At 38.7% G+C, this 16,372-nt stretch overlaps 1 protein-coding gene across 4 annotated transcripts in view; it reads left to right on the forward strand.

The window, feature by feature from the left end:
* The first annotated feature begins 2,985 nt into the window (after positions 1–2,985).
* ROBO1 (roundabout guidance receptor 1) overlaps positions 2,986–16,372 on the forward strand; it is a 727,411-nt gene continuing 714,024 nt past the window's right edge. For all 4 annotated transcript variants that reach the window (XM_051640235.1, XM_051640252.1, XM_051640268.1 and 1 more), the window contains exon 1: positions 2,986–3,049. The gene's annotated coding sequence lies outside the window, so the exon portion shown is untranslated. The remainder of the gene's footprint in view (positions 3,050–16,372) is intronic.

A 16,372-nucleotide genomic window follows, 5' to 3' on the forward strand; every position in this document is an offset into this window, starting at 1 on the left:
CTACATGAACTCCAGGATGTGGCCATCATGTTCCAAGGGCAATTTGGAAACAGAAGTGTCATCACATGTACTGACCTTGGAAAGTATTTGAAGGGGAAACTATTCCAAAACACCTTGGGCAGGGAAAAGGTAAAATAAGAAGATTCTTAGGGATCTAGAAAACATTGAAATGCATTATATCAGTAATCTAAACATGTGTTAGCTATCTAACCACTGCATGCACTATTGTGATAATGTATCATTGGTATTTACTTGTATACTACAAATAAATAGCTGAACACATCACATAAAGCCTTGCTTATGTATTTCACGATATATGTGTTAGGCATAAATATGCACAAATAATGAACAAATACATGTGCATTATACTTCAAAGAACTTAGGCTAGCATAATGTTTTATTTATTTGCTGGTCCCTCCATCAAGCTATTAGCTGGAGTGATAACTGATCAAGAAATTGCGTTTTAATTGTGGTAATAGAGCAGCTTTGTGATTTATTCCTCTTTGTTTTGTTTCACTACAAAGTAATCATCTCAGCTCAGATGTTTAACCACCCACCCAATTTATCTACTAAAACAGTTTCACAGCCATATTTCATTAATCTGTGTAGGCTTTTCAATGGGCATAGAAATTTCTCTCCTTCACAGGGTGATTTCTTAATTGTGATGGTGTCGGTTATTGCCTTCTTAATTTGCACTTATACTAATCTAATATACATGATGACAATGATTTTACTTTATTTTTTTAAGCACAATGGGATAGAGCTTGTTCTATTTTAAATTGATGTTAATCAGAAGTCTCCTTAAGGTTATGGTGGTAAATGTAAGGCCTGTGGAAGTAATAGGATACAAGACATGTGAGATTATGTACTGAATTCTCAGGTAAGGAGAATTTGTCCTATGTAGACATAAAGAAAAACAAAACAGTGAAAAAAAATTTGTCTGAACCATGAATAACAACATCTTATTTTACAACTTGTTTTTACTGGTGTAATAGCCACCTGTTTTCCAAATAATGTAACTGAGACTTAAATTCTGTTCTGTTTAAAAAGAAGAAAACCTGTTTGTGTAACTACAGTGACAACTGCAGTTAATTAATTGTTCTAGTATACCTCCTAAGACAACAGAAATACTATTGATCTGGGATATACTTACTATCTAAGGGTTAAAATGCCCAAACCAGAGTAGCAAATGAATTCAAACAACAAAGAGTTACAATCTTCTTCCAACAAGATGCAATGTCTTAAAAGTGTAAGCTGCAAGGCAGGTCTGAAAGGCAGCACAGAAGACCTGACTTTGAACTCATATTGTAGTATTTCTTTTGTCAGAGGCTAATGATGCACAAAAATGCTGATTCCCTCCTGCCCTGTCTGTTGCTTTCCTCCAAGGTGTGCAGAATACTTCATTCAAAGCATGCAACTACTGCTGTTGATTGTTAGAGTGCATGAGTTTTTTAAACACTATGTTTTCCTTCATGTTTTGTTTTAAACTTCTTTTGTCTCTACCTATATACCTGGTGAAATAATGGGCTAGTGGCAAGTAACCTTGTGCTGTACATATGACTTTTCAATAACATTTGTAAAAATTCATTTGTGATAATACATGTTTTTACATTGGTAGCTCCCAGCTAGCATGTAAGGACCTTGCCCTCCAACAGGACCTTTTGGACAATGTCCCCTTCTCACTGATTTCCATCCTTCTGTGTAGGGCAAGAGGGTATTTTTAGACCTTCAACTGTGTCATGCATTGCAATATATTATAGGCTTTCTTTCTAAATAATCTTCATACACTATTTAAAAGATTTCATTAAATACTCAACAGTTTCAAGCCTACTAACATTCGTTATCTAGATGTACATTCAGTATATAATGTACATTATCTGCAAGACAGTAATGGAAGTTTAGCTATGTGTGATACTCCTACATATGTGCTTACATTGTTTTTCAGTTCCCAGTTATGTTGACCTATGTCATAATTATCTCACATTTACTCTCCATTAGCAGCCAATACATAAGTTTATTGGTTTTTTGTTATTTTCACTGCCTGAATTTTGAAATGGGATGTCTTCTTTCAGCCCAGTTATTTTTTACATCCAATAAGGACTATAATTATTACAAACTGACTATCTTTGTATTCTGTAATGGGGAAATTTTACCTTGATAATTATTTTTTACTTTTTCTCTCTTAGTAAAGAATAAATGGCTTAATTTTTCAGAATGTTTGTATATCCATTCTGCACAGAGGAGCAGATGCGCCCTTGGAAAGCCATAACTTGATAAAGAAAAAGCATAGGTAAGTGAAATTCAATGAATAATTGATTACTGAGCTAACTACATAATTATTAGGGAACATGATGGCTAATTTTGACAGTTTAGGGAAAAAAAAAAAAAAAAAAAAAAAAAAGAGCTGCGGACAAGTAAACCCTTGTTTTAAAAATCAGACACATTTCTCATACCAGGCTGCACAATAGCCCCGCAAGAGCAGCTATGAAAGGGGAGATTGCATGACATCCGTTTATAATGTGACTTTCTCCCGCTTAAACATTGCAACACGTATTACAATACCCGAGGTAACGAATCAATTAAACGGGACTCGGCCCCTGCAGCCCCCCTTTCCCCACACCCCCCGCCCTCTCCTTCCCCAGACCGTGCCCTCTCCGGAGCCGCTCGCTGCTGCTCGGCTTTGTAGTTTCCCGGCGCCGGAGCAGTAGGACCCGGGGGCCCTTCGCAGCCACCAATAGAAGCTGCTACTTGGATCTATTTGTATGCAATGCCTCCTGCTCTGCGCATTAATAGTAATACAGATAACGGGTCTGAAAGAATTCTCTTCTGAAGAAGGATTTGACTTTCTAGGGTTCTGATACTGGGAAGAAATCCGGTTTCATCCCCCTTTTATTGAAAAGTCTCCCGAACAGCTTGTCGTCTTAAGCGCGCTCCCTCTCTCTCTACGTATAAATTTAGATACGTATCCTCGCTCTGTGCAAGGAAAGTTGCAAGGGGCTGCCTGGATGATGGAACTGCTAGTTTTCTGAGAGCCTCCTGATCTCGGAGGGTAAGTCCCCCTACTACCAAAGTAGCGACCGGTGCGGGGGTCTCGCCGGCAGCCGCAGGGAGCGGGGGGGGTGGCCGTTCCCGTCTCCGGGGCACCGGCTGCGGGAGAGGCAACAGTTTCCCGCAGGCGCCGGGAGAGGTCACAGCGGGAGGGGGGGGATGAGAAAGTGGCTAGTGCGCTGGGGGAGCGGCCCAACAAGTTTCTTTGCAGGTACCGGAGGCGTGTTTATTGTCTGTAAAGTTGCCGGGGCTTCCACGGGACGGCGTCCCCGGCTTTATTGCCGTCCTTTGCCTCGGTCGTTATCAACAAAGAAGTTTTACCGCCGGGCAGCCGGTATGCCCGTCGGCCTCCGGGGCGGTCTCCGGGTGCTTTTCAGCCTGGTTTGCGGCTGCGGAGGGAGGGAATCCGCGCCGCAACTTCTGGCGGGGCGGACGCCGCAGGCGGGCGGCTGAGGCAAGGAGAGCCGGCTTTGTTTTCGCCGCGCTTTGCAAGAACCTTTTCCCTTCCCGTAGGCATGCCGCCGGTGGGGAGCAGCCCTGCGGGGGGGAACCCTCCTCTGCCCCCGCCGGGCGGGCGGGCGGAGACCGAAATTCAGTGGGAGGGGGGAAATAAGGAGATATAGGTGTATGTATATATAGGTTTATAAATATCTTTAGAGATGGAAAGCGGCTGCATGGGAGGGGTGCTGCGATAGCGCACCCGCCAGCACTTGGCGGGGAGGGAGGTGGGGGAGAGGTGCCCCCCTCCGCTAGGACGCTGCGGCTCTCGGGGGGGTGGGGGAGTGGCAGTCCGCGAGTGTGTGGCCGCCTCCCGCACAAAGGAGGGACCCCGGCGCGGCGGGGTTGGAGGAGGAGGAGGGAGGTCTCCGCTGCAGCAGCTGTTCCTGCTGCTGCAGTGCCGCAAACCCGCACCGCCCCCGCCCCGCGGGGCAGCGCCCCCAGTGCCGCGGCCTGGAGTGGCCCGCGCGGGGTACCGAGCCCTGCGCAGCCCTGCGGAGCCCTGCGCAGCCCTGCGTCCCCGCTGCGCGCCCGCCGCTGGCGGAGGGGAGCCGGGCTGCCCCTGGCCCGGGGCGGAGGGCGGCGCTGGGGGCGGCAGGGCTGCCCCGCGGGGCGGGAGGCTCGGTTCGCGCTCCTCGCTGAGTGCCCCTGCGTTTTGGCCAGGCAGGAGAGGGAACCACGAGCGGCTCTGCCTGTGCAGGGTCGGCAGCAGAAGGGGTGCCGCACCGGAGTGCGGAGCTATTAAAAAAAACACAATAAAGGAATACAGCGGGAGCAATGCAAAACACTGACGTGTGAAAATTAGGATGCAATTAAGTTTACCTTTAACACTGTCAGTATTCATATTTTTTTGTGAAGTGTTGTAGGTTAATTTTTAATCTCAGTGCTCACTGGGATGTGTTAAGGTTAATGACCAATGACTCAAAATTGATTTAAGCGGATTTAAGACGTTTTTCATATTAATTTCACCTGCTCATATTTCACCGTTTGGTTACAATAAGAAAATCTTTAAAACTGCTGATCAGTCCGACTACAGAGAAGAACTTTAGAGGTATTTTTGGGGGGGCAAAAGCATGTTTTGTGACGTACCTGCGTTTCACAGATGTGTGGATAGAAGGGACAGTTCTCTAATCCCAGACGGTTGTGATGTAGATAAACGGTGAGATTCATCTGATAGGCAAGAACTGGCATTTGAGACAGCTTCTTATTAAACTGACGTTCATACTCTTCATTTAAAAAGGAAAAATAAGGCTTTGTTCGGTGCAGTTTGTAGACAAAACAGGTTAAGAATGTCCTGTTTTATTGTGGAATAATAAGGCTAATATCCAAATATAATGTTTGACTTTTTTTTTTTAACTTTTTGGGTTTTTTTAATCTGTGATCTCCTTCATTCATTTTATGTTTGTCTCATGCATGTTTTCTACTTACATCTTACACTGCTGTAAAATCCAGGAGCATTACACTGGTCTGAACAAGCTGTAATAGTGTGGAAAGAGACCTAGCTTTTGGTGGTTAGGGACAAGGAAGGAAGGCAGAAACCTAATAAAATTATTCTAGTTGTTCGCAGAGTAGTTCATTGCTTTTCAGTCATTCAGCAAACACTGCAAATTGCCTAGCAATTGTGTGCCAAAGCCCTACAGATTCCTGGAAGCATTTTTGGTACTATGACTGACACTTGCCTAGAAGCTGTACTGATTTCCATAAGAATTCTTCTAAAAACAAAGGATGCCATTGTGAAAATGTGAAAGAGCCTGGCTGTTGTTGATTGACTTTTTAGTAAGTGAGAGGAAATTTCAAGCAATACCTTTTGCTTTCCGGGGTAATATTGAATCCTCAGTATTAGATATTGACCAGTTGAATATCACAGAAATGAGGAGAACTCGACCAATTTTGCAATGGTGTATCTGCAGGTGTCTTCAGTAAGGCACACATAAAACCTTTATTGGACATAGTCTCCCAATAGATGTTTAAAAGGAAGTAAATTCTGAACAAGTGGGAGGGTTATTTGAGTTCTGTTGCTTTCCTTTGTTGATGATTTTTCACATACTCCTGTGTTATATTTTTTTTTATTTCTTTTTTTTTTTTTTTTTTCCCCTTTGTGGACTTTTCACGTTGTCTTTTCCTGTGGCTGAATTTTGTCTACAATGAGCAACATAATACTTCATATATGTGATGTCTATATGGATTTTCTTTAAGTAGCTTCTCAAGATCTTGGTGCACATCTGAACTTCAGCCTAAGTGAGAGGGGCAAGTGTGTTAGCCACAGGAGACTCAGCTGTTTCTTTTATTTATTTATTTATTTATTTATTTATTTATTTATTGAGGACACTGTAGGACATCTAACTGAATTCAGATAAGCAAATACAGTATACTTTCCACACATGGTTGAAGTATTATACAGAATTTAGAATAGAGAAGTCTTCTTATACTTGAATTTGCCTGATTTTTTTGTTTTGACATACAACTAGGGATTCCTTTAGCAGACTTGTATAGTTCAACAGGTAGGTGTAAAAAAATAATAATTGGGAAGAAGCAAGGGATTTATATTCTCTTGACCTTCTATATGAGATGAATTCCATGGGTTATGATCCTTCTGAGGTGGAACCACTTGTCAAGCAAAGGAGTCTCTAGGTCAAAAAGTGAAAATGATTGGGGAACCTTTTTTTTTTTGATAAACGTTTTTGTCTGGTAAATGTTTTCTGTGTCCTCAGAAATATCTGGAAATCTCATTTTGCTTTGCGTTAGAGACAGACCTGGAGTCCCAGGTAGCAGGTGACAAACCATATGCGTAATGGGTTAATCCACTGGGGGCTACAAATTTGTCTTTGTGAAGGAAAGAGATGAAGAACTGAGTTATGTAAACTTAAATTTTATTTTGTCTACCTTTGTATCTTCTCTGAGTAAGCTCTTGTGTGGCTTAAAATGCAAATAGAAATACAAATTATCTTTTTGTTGTTGTTTTGTTTTTTTTTTAAATGTAGCATATGTCTTTTTTGTACTGAAGTTCTTGTATGTTCTTGCTATTTTCCTAACATTTTTGTTAACATACAGGTTCAAGAACTTGAAATAGTTTGATGCTAGAATAAAATGCTAGAGTAATTGCAGATCAAGACTAAAGTTTCTTTTTAAAATTAGTTGTGAGCACTTTATTTTTACAAGTATTAGTCAAACCTTATAGAACTGCACATTCAGTACTTGGTTCTAGGTATAGGAAGACCTTGTGGTCAGAAGTTTTTTTCATCTCTCTCTGTGTTCCATAATATTGTCATTCAAGCAATTTGAGTGGATTTGCCCTCATTTTCCTGTACTGTAGGCCTCTTAAAGAGAAGCTTAGAGACTTTCAAATTTCTAGGCTCATCAAGGTGATACAACACACAATAGATAAATGAAATGTTGTGTGTCTTTCCTCTGCAGTTGTAAAATAACAGCTTTAAAAATAAAAAAAAACTATAGAGAGGACATAAACTGAACAACATACCTTATCTAAGTTAAACATGCAGCAACACTGTAAGTTTTCAGAAGATTCAGGTAATTCTTACCCAACACACAGTAGGACATAATTAAAATTTTTCTCCAGTCCGCAAGAGACTTAATAGATATCCTGTGTTTCAGCTGTTATACTCTTTTTGATGAAACTACTCAGTCTATAAATCTTTCATTCCCTATCCATCTTCTAATTATCAGTCTCATCACTTCTCACTCACTGCCATCCATTTATAACCTGCCAAACACATCAAATCCTTTGCTTCAATTAACTCTCTCTCTCTCCTCCAAGCTTTTCCAATCATTAATCTGTCCTTGTCCATCTTGAGATCCAAGTGTGTACCATCCTTCTGCCTTCTCATGTCATGTTTGTGAAACTTCCATGAGAATATTTCTGTTTTTTTGTTTCCAGTTCTGTGTCATCCATCTTTCCTGTCCAAGTTCCAGATCTGCCAAGTCGGGAGAATTTCACACATTTTCATGTGGTAAATTTACTTCCTCAGGTGTCTTTTAGCTTTCTCCTCTGTCAGTAGTGAACACAGTGTATTTGTCCTCTTTCCTTACTCAGCTCTCCTCTTGCTCCTCAGAGTCCAAATAAGTTGATCCTTACACCAACAAAATGTGTGCGGCAGAAGAGAGAAAATCTGTTGTTAGGAAACAGCAATGTGACTTGGTAGCCTACTGGTTGTCCCCAACCTAGGGGAGATACTGCTAATTCTGGTCTGACTTCTCTGTAATACAACAGGCTTCAGACAAATACTGTGTGGTTGGAGTAGCATCCAGAACCCAGAAAGTCTTATCTTCAGCCAAGTGCTCGAGTTTCTGAGTCACAGTTTTTTTCTTACATGCTATTTTGGCTTCAAGTGCTATCCCTTTCTCCTTTCAACCTTGCAAGATAAGGATGGAAGATGCTATTTCCCCATCTTCTTTGAAGATTCCTTGAACCATTACAAAAGGTATTTTATGTTAGGACTAGCAAAGTCTCTCTATTAGAACAACAAAGAGCCATGAGACCTTAACTACTAGCAAGAGTGTAGCTGGAATTGAGGTCTCTTACTTCCGCATGAAACAATTCCTGAGTAATACCTCATTGCTTCTTTTTCTCCTTAGTTTTTTGAAGTAAAGTAGCTGCCATAGTTTGTATTGTAGTTCATGTTGCCTGGATCTTCGTCTTGCTCAGAGCACAGTTTCCTTCCAGCCAAAGAATGGCTGGAAGCCAAGTTCAAAAGCCCTTTCATCTTCTTTCTGTAGTGTTGTGGAGTTAATCTAGCTTCCCTACTTGACAAAGTTCTGCATCATCCACACCGCTTTGGAGAAATTTTTAGGGTGAACAGAGAAACATCTTAAGTTGCAATTAGACTGTGGCTTTTTTTTGTTTAAACACTTTCTTCAGTTGAGGGGAAATGGTTCTGTATAAATTCCATTGCATGTTCTGGATTTTCCCCTCAGAGTCCCCCTCAGGAGAAGACACAGTTGCATGGGGAGCTAAAGAGTGAACTGAAGTGTGTATCTGTGTTACTCCTTGTAACAGTAAGTCTGTTCCGCTCCTAAAAATAGCATGGTAAACTAGGATTTGATTTGCAACAATGGTGACTTTTCACACTAACAAGTTTGCTGTAGTGGTGAATATATTTCAAAAAGAACCACATTTGAATATCACACTTTGATACTTCTAGTGTTTTATGTGCCTGTTTGACCTCAACCAGGATAGTCAAATAAATACTCAGATTTTTTTTATTATTTTGTTGTTATTCTAGCTCCTTTCTAAAAGGGAACTGTAGAAATGTAACGGAAAAGCTTTCTTAATGCAAGACACTGGCTGTGAGTATATATGAGCTAAGTTGCTGTAATCATGCTTTTTTGATGTTCTGCAGTACATCCTAGAAAAAACAAGGAACTTCATTATAGTTTTCATTAAGACTTCCACGCTCAAAATAACTTAGTGTTAGAAGTCTCCAAAAAAATAAACATAAAAGGTAAAGTGATCCTCCAAAACAATATACATGTAAGGACAGATCATCCAACTACAGGAGGAGCACCACTGCATATAGTGCTGCCCTTGGCAAATATGGAAATCTAAACTAATGGTAGTAGTGTTTGTAATGTGCCCTTGTTCCAGGAACACAAAGACTTTAGAGTGGGATTTTACTAAGAATAGCTGGACAAGAGAATTGTAAACTCATTTTGAGTCCTTCTGGAACTTTCAGATTTACTAAGCGTTCTTTTAACTGCAAGTCCTGCCACACTCAACATCTGAAAGTCAAATGCTTTTCTTCCATTCTCATTTATCACCAGTGGTGGTTGTGTTTTGGATAAATTATTCTGCAAGTTTATACTTCAGAAACACTCCAATTGTGTCAATAACATTATTAGTGATAAATACATTTAAGGATATAACTTGACTCTTTGAACCTACATTTAAGTTTTCATAGCTGACCACTGAAAAAATCCGTTCTGTGTTGAAAATTAAACAGGAAAATAAAACAAATTCTCTGCAGACAGACAGAACTGCAGACAATTCTAACTGAAAATTTTGAATGAAATAAAGCTAACTTCAGTCCCCAGATAAACCCTTGATGCAGTCAGGTATTTTGGCTAATATCTTAATGTTTTTAAAATTAAGAAAAAAGCTGCTATTGAAAACATTGCATGCCTAAGGTCTAAAGAAAGGTAAAATGTGTCGCTGTTTCTTATATCATACTATTGTAATCGAGTTTTGACTGCCTACAGCATTGAATTGAAGCACTGAACATGCTATTTCCAATAATTTCTTTTAGATAGGTGTGCTGTATATGGATGAAAGCAAGGCACACTTCTGAACTATCTACACTCTGTTATGAAAAGATAGGAACACTTCCTCTGAGTGTAATTGGAGAGGAATGAGAGAATGGAAAGTATGGCAGAAGGAATTACAGGGTCCTAGTATGCTTCAGCTTGCATGGAGATCTCACACTGCAAGTTAAGTTTATCTTTGCTGAAATATGTTTTGGAATAACTCGTAGCTTATTGCCTCTGTGCATTAATAAATCTCATTACAGAAAACAGTCATAGTAAGGAGAGGATCAGCAAAGAAAAAATATATGTTTAAGTAATGATAATGACTAGATGACAAAAAACAAGAAATATTCCTCTTCTGAGGAGAAAAAAACCCCACATTTTCCAAAATTTTATGGTCATGGTCTGTCACGGCGGAATAAAGGGATGTCTTCAATACATTACCCAGACAAGCGTTTTAATGTCTTAGCTCCTGAATGCTGTGTAGAATAAATGGTATTTTATAGAACCATAGAATGACTTCTGTATGTTGAAGCATTGTCCCAGTTAAAAAAAGTTCTAAAAAATTATTTAAGCAAAGGAACAGAGTGCTGTCGATAATATTTTAACTTGAGAAATACAAAACTTTCATTTTTGAAATGTATGTGTAAGATATAAGGTATAAGATTAGATCTGGGACATATTTTGAGAAAGTGAGGTTTTTTAATCTTAAAAGTTCTGGTAGCATATACCAAAATGTACTAAGAATAACTGCTAAGAGAAAGATGGGGATTTTCATGTCTTGCCTTTCTTAAACATCACCTAAATTCAGCTTTACTTAATTGGAGAGGCGTGTTGTGTTTCTATTAGTAACTTATGTAATTAAAATATTTTTGTTTGTGTTTGCATGTAAATTGCCAATGTGTGATTTAATGATTTTTATCTTTTTTTGATTTCTCACATTATGTCCATAATATGAGCAACTGTCCCGATTGTGAATTCTTTCCTATACGTAACAACTCTCAAAATCTTTGGTAGGACAAGGTTGCAGTGGGTAGTCTGAATGATCTTCTCTGGGGCCATAGTTCCTCTCTTAGCTATCATTCCTTAATGTCATGTGTGAGAGAGCCAATGTGCAGCTATGCAGCTGTCCATTCACATGGACAGCATAGTTCACAATGGTATTGCTTTTTTTTTTTTTTTTCCCTGATGAAAATCTGAACAGTCCTTTCTTAGTTATTTTAGGACAAGTCATAATAGGTATGTATTTGTTTTGCTCAATAAATAGCTTAAAGTACAAAGACAGTAATTCTTTTGTATCTATTTCCATTGATTTCTTAGCAATGAAATAACTTTATGCAACTGTCAGCAGTAAGCAGCTCTTTAAAAGATGAAAACAGGTGAAACTAATCTTCATCTGTGTCAAGCCATGTGTAATACTGTAAAGCAAAATATGTCAGTCTTAGCGTGATAGTTTTTGGAAGGCTACATAGCTGATAATCTGCTGTTGCTGAAGTACCCTGTGTGCCCTGCATCACCCAACTCTGGCTAATGAGAACACAAGTTCTGTGCTCATCAGCAGGGATCAAAAGACATGGTGGGTTTAACCTTGTGTTGATCCAGAAAGAGCACAGCCACAGGTGGGATGATATTTTTCAGAATGTTTTTTCTGACAACAGAAATTGAGTCTGAATCCTACAGCCTTTCTGCTCATCTGCTTATCATCACAGATCATCACTTTAGGAACAGCTGAATAATCCAGATTTCTTCTGACTGACCTCTGTATGACTCTACAGTTCACTTCATGGCTTCTTATCCTGATGTCAGGAGTAATCTACAATAAAGCAACCACTAAACATTTCTTGCAGTTTGGTACAGAACAGTACTGCCTTGTTCTGCTGAGATGATCATGGGTGACTGTCAAACTTTTCCTGGTCTTATTCTGACTATAACACATTGCTTAGAAAAATGGTTCAAACCCTCACACATCTCTGGGAAGGCAGGAAAATTTCAGCTGGCCTCAGTTACTCAGTTTTTCATTGATTCTTGGCTGAGTTACAGTAATAAGAAACATAAAGCTTAAATATTTCGAAAACACTGGGCAATACAAAATCATGCAGCAGATTTCCTGCTGGAGCTATCATAAGCATATTGACCCTAATCTCTGCATCTCATCAAGTTCAAGGCTTCTGCCTTAATGTCTGTGAGCTTAATGTCTTTGGCCCAGTATAACCAGAAGTTTTCAAACTCTCTAAAGAAATGTCTCTGCCTTTCTGGCCTGACAGAATTAAAATGCAACTTTTGTAAGAGACAGAACTTTCTAGGGGTATATATTAAAGCACTATGAAACTGATTGCCTAAGGTGTTAAGAAGCAACATTTAATTGCACCTTCCTCTCTGAATACATCACTCCGCTTTGTTGGAGTCTTGTATACATTGACTGCACAACATAGAGGGGCTTGGTTGATTTGTGTCTCTGTTTTAATACTGCTTCAGGCATTAGGGAGAAGATTCAAATGTGTATTAGCTGCCAGTCAAACCCAGCCAGAAGTCAGTAACATGCTACTGTGCTTAGCATAGCATACAAGTGTGGATTACAGAGTGCCCTAAAGAGGAGTTTGAACATCAGTCCACTCACCCTTTCAGAGGGTGAGGAGAAGAGGACTGTGTGCCAGGTTCCATCTCTGCTGTAAATGTCCTTTTCTGATACAGCTGTTCTCTGTCAGGTGAAATGGATAGGTTAGACTAAAGCCACATCTCCTTCTAGCCTTGCTTGTCTGCATGATACAGCTGTTATAATGAGCCAGTTTCCTTTGTGCTGCGCTAGCTAGTCATGATACTTGTCCCAGCCAAAGTTGGTAAAAATAATTTCAGTAGTGAACAGCTTTAATATTTTCATTACAGGGAGTTGCCATATAGTTATACGCAGGTGCATATATAGAAACTCTAACATGGAGGCTTTGTAGGTCTTGGGTTTTCTTAGGGAAAAACTGAAACTTTGCAATCTCTAGATCTGTTCTATCTCAAATATATTTTGGGGAAAAATACTGGAATTAGAAATGTTAATATCTTTGTACCTTAAAAGGTATTAATAATCTTGTAAGTTCTAAAATAGACCAGTTTTCAGATGAAGATAGCATATTGTTACCAAATATTAGCATGACGAAGCAATAAGATAGAATACATGAAAGCCAGTATCTATGTTATGCCCTTTTCAAGACAGGAAATAGGCTACAAATGCTCCTCTGTTCCAGGTAGTTTTATCCCAGTGTAAAAGGAAAGCATGATCTAGAAATCTAAATGTAATATGGAAGACATTTGGAACTAAAGACACATTCTATTTTCAGGAAAAACAGAAAAAAAGCAGAAAATCAAAGTGCACCTGGGGTGAGATTCTTCCTTTTTCTTTTTTGATTTTTTTTTGTTGCTGTTATGAAACTTTTCTTCTTGAGTGGACCGTCCCTTCCAGTTTTGCCTTATCGGCTCTTTGTGACAACAGACCATCCTTCATCTAGGAATAAGACTGCTGTTGGGGGTGGCACTGGAACACCAGTTCCTGAGCCTGTTCCTCCCTCTAGTGGAACAGATACTCTTTTCGTGAGTAATTCTAGAGGAAAGTAATGGAAATACATAAGCTTGGCAATGTATGTTTCTTCTTCTCCACCACTTCTTAAAATGACTCAAAAACCAGAATGGGTAAAGACTGCTGCTATAGACAGCTAAATCAGCCAAAACGCTACTCCATCCGGACTTCCTGCTGGCTAGAGCCATTGCTGAAGTGCAGAACTAAGGTGCCTGTTTTGCCCTGCTTTGCTTTTGAGAGTACTTGGCTCTAGGGGATATTCTGGGTGTTCAACAGCTAATTATGTGTCTGTAGCAGAATTGTGGCACCCTCCTCCAAAATATTGCTTCAAACAGTAGCAGTTTATTAATTGATTTGTACTAATGATCTAAGGTAAAATGACTACTGCAGAAGTGAAATGCCCATACCAATCCTCTTCAGTGTCCTTTGTTCCAGATTAAAAAAAAAAAAAAAAAAAAAAAAAAAAAAAAGACAAGCAAATAAAACCTTTGTACTGTTGAAGTGAAGCTAATGAATGACTCTTAAGGACAAAATTCTATGTAATTCAAACAAACAAACTAAAAATTGGCCCAGGAAATGCAATATTAAACATTATATGTCGCCTTTCTATTAAGGTTATTTTTGATCAAACAAAGCATTTCTGTTTGCGTAGCAATAGGCTACTTGTTAAGAATAGAGGAGGTTTGCTATGAGAATGGAAATATTATATAACTGTCATGGATTCATGTGTAGAATGTAATATGCATTTAAAGAAAAAAAAGCTGGATGTGTGCTTGTATTATTACCCATGCTCAGTTTTCAATAGTTTCCATGAAAAAAACTTTTGAATTACACAAAAACATTTTGAAAAGGTAAATCTGAAGGCCTATTACTAGGCTCACTAACAACATTGAAGTCTACTCTCACCACCTCAGGTAAGATGATCAGGAGATGACTGGTTATCACTGCACTAAAGGCTCAAAATGTCTATGTATGTTAAAGCAGTTCAATGATACACTGTATTTTACTAATACCGTATGGTTTTGAAATGTGTTAGTGCCTTTTTAAGCTAGTTACATACCAAGCTACAATTTTATATTACCTTACATAGCAGTAACACAGTAAATTTTGTTTTCTGTAGATCAATATGACAATATTCATTAGAAACAGATCATCAGGGAACACCGAGGACCATGATTCGTTAGACTAGCAGAAACAGTACAAACTGTAACAAAAAGTTCTAATTTTCTTGAATTTTGCCCGTGTCTTTAAAGTCTATTGCAAGCTTTTGAATTACAAAATGTTAAGGCATGAATGCACTAAGGAAGTAATGATAATAAGTAGGAAAGATCTTGAACAGTGCTTTGCAAATGTTTTCTGAAGTATATTTTTCTTTAAGTGGTATATAATTTATGGAGTATGCCTGTGTGAATTGTACCTCCCACCAGTAGCTTCTCCACATAGAGAAAGAACAGCTTATTACAGCTGTCAGCTAATGAAATGACTCCTGCAGTTCAAGTAGTTGCAGCTTTAGGCTGAAAACCATGGTTTTGACATTTTTGGCAACATATACCAATGTCCTATGGCAGAGGGTTTTTGTTTTGTCGTGATGTACAACTACTGCAATGAGCAAAGACCATGAAGACTGGAATATCAGAAATCACTGTCGTTAATCTATGTTGTTTTTTTTTTGCTGAGAAGCAGCAAGTCTGACAAATCTTTTGCAGACCATAAGCAGTCTTAGAGGTCAATGCAGTTTCATTATGTATGACTACTTTCTTAAAATGTCAAGCTTAAAAAAAATAGTGAGAAGGAGCTGAGATTGCCTTTGCAGAGCGTAATCACATATCCATGTTGGAGCCATACTTTGGCTGTCTGGGCACAAGAGGAAATACCTTCTATGTGATATTAGTATGATATTAGTACTATTATTTGTAAGGCCTTTGGGTCAAGAATTGTCTCATATTGAAGCTATGCTGCACCTAGGTTTTGCTTGCCTTTTTTATTTTTTTTTAATTTTTTTTTAATTAGCAAGTCTAAATATAGTGCAAATGAATTAAGTGCCTGGAAATAGTCTGATTCATTATTGCACTGTTTATGGCTGTGCATGTAACTAAAAAAGAGATTACTGCAATGTTAACATTTATACCTTATTTCTCTGAGTGTAAATGCACCTACAGATCTTTTATTGCAGTCTAACTGGAGGACCAGTGAATAATCTCAGCATGGTTGAGCAGCAAATGTTGGAGGATAATTGGATCTGCAGGCTAAGACAGTATAAATGTGGAAGGCCTGGTAGGGAAGATTGATAGGCAGTTATTTTACTTTGCGTTTCAAATGTACTTTTTGTTTGCAATTTTATGGGGATATAACTTACCTTTAAAAGTTTGAAATTATAAGTTTTGATTAAAATGAAAGATTGAGGTTAATGTTCCCTAAATAATGTATTTGTAGTCATAAGTTGGTAAACAGAACATGCTGAAGAGTCCATTCAACAAAGCTTATAACATTTTATAAATGCTTTAAAAGTTAATATTTTGATGTAAACTTTGAACATTATGTTGAGGATATTCAAGTATTGTATATCCTACAGAAAAAGCATACTTGCTTATAGGTGTTTTTTTTCCTCCCAAGTGAGATTTCAAAGCAAATCTCAAAGCACTATTGTATAGTAAAAGACAAAAAATGCAACTAAAATACTCTGAATACATTCTGGCCTTCTTCATCTCTTTACAAAGCTACTAGTGGTTGTGATTTATTTATTTATTTTTTAGCAAGGGTAGCTTGGGCAAGTGCTGCTGCAGTAGGTCTTTAATAATAATATTGTTATCCCTTCTCTGTCCATTCTGTCTCCTTTTGATAAGAAATCCATTCTTTCATTGTTGTTTATCTTAGGACACTTAACAGCTTAGGGTAAGATACATTTTTCTTGCTTCTTTGCAAAGTTATTTTGTTGAATACGTATTTGGTAAAGCCATAGTCTTGAATATAAATCTTGTTTGAGAGGAGGGAAATACAGTATGAACA

This window comes from Apus apus, chromosome 1 (assembly GCF_020740795.1).
Source record: "Apus apus isolate bApuApu2 chromosome 1, bApuApu2.pri.cur, whole genome shotgun sequence".
Taxonomy (NCBI): domain Eukaryota; kingdom Metazoa; phylum Chordata; class Aves; order Apodiformes; family Apodidae; genus Apus; species Apus apus.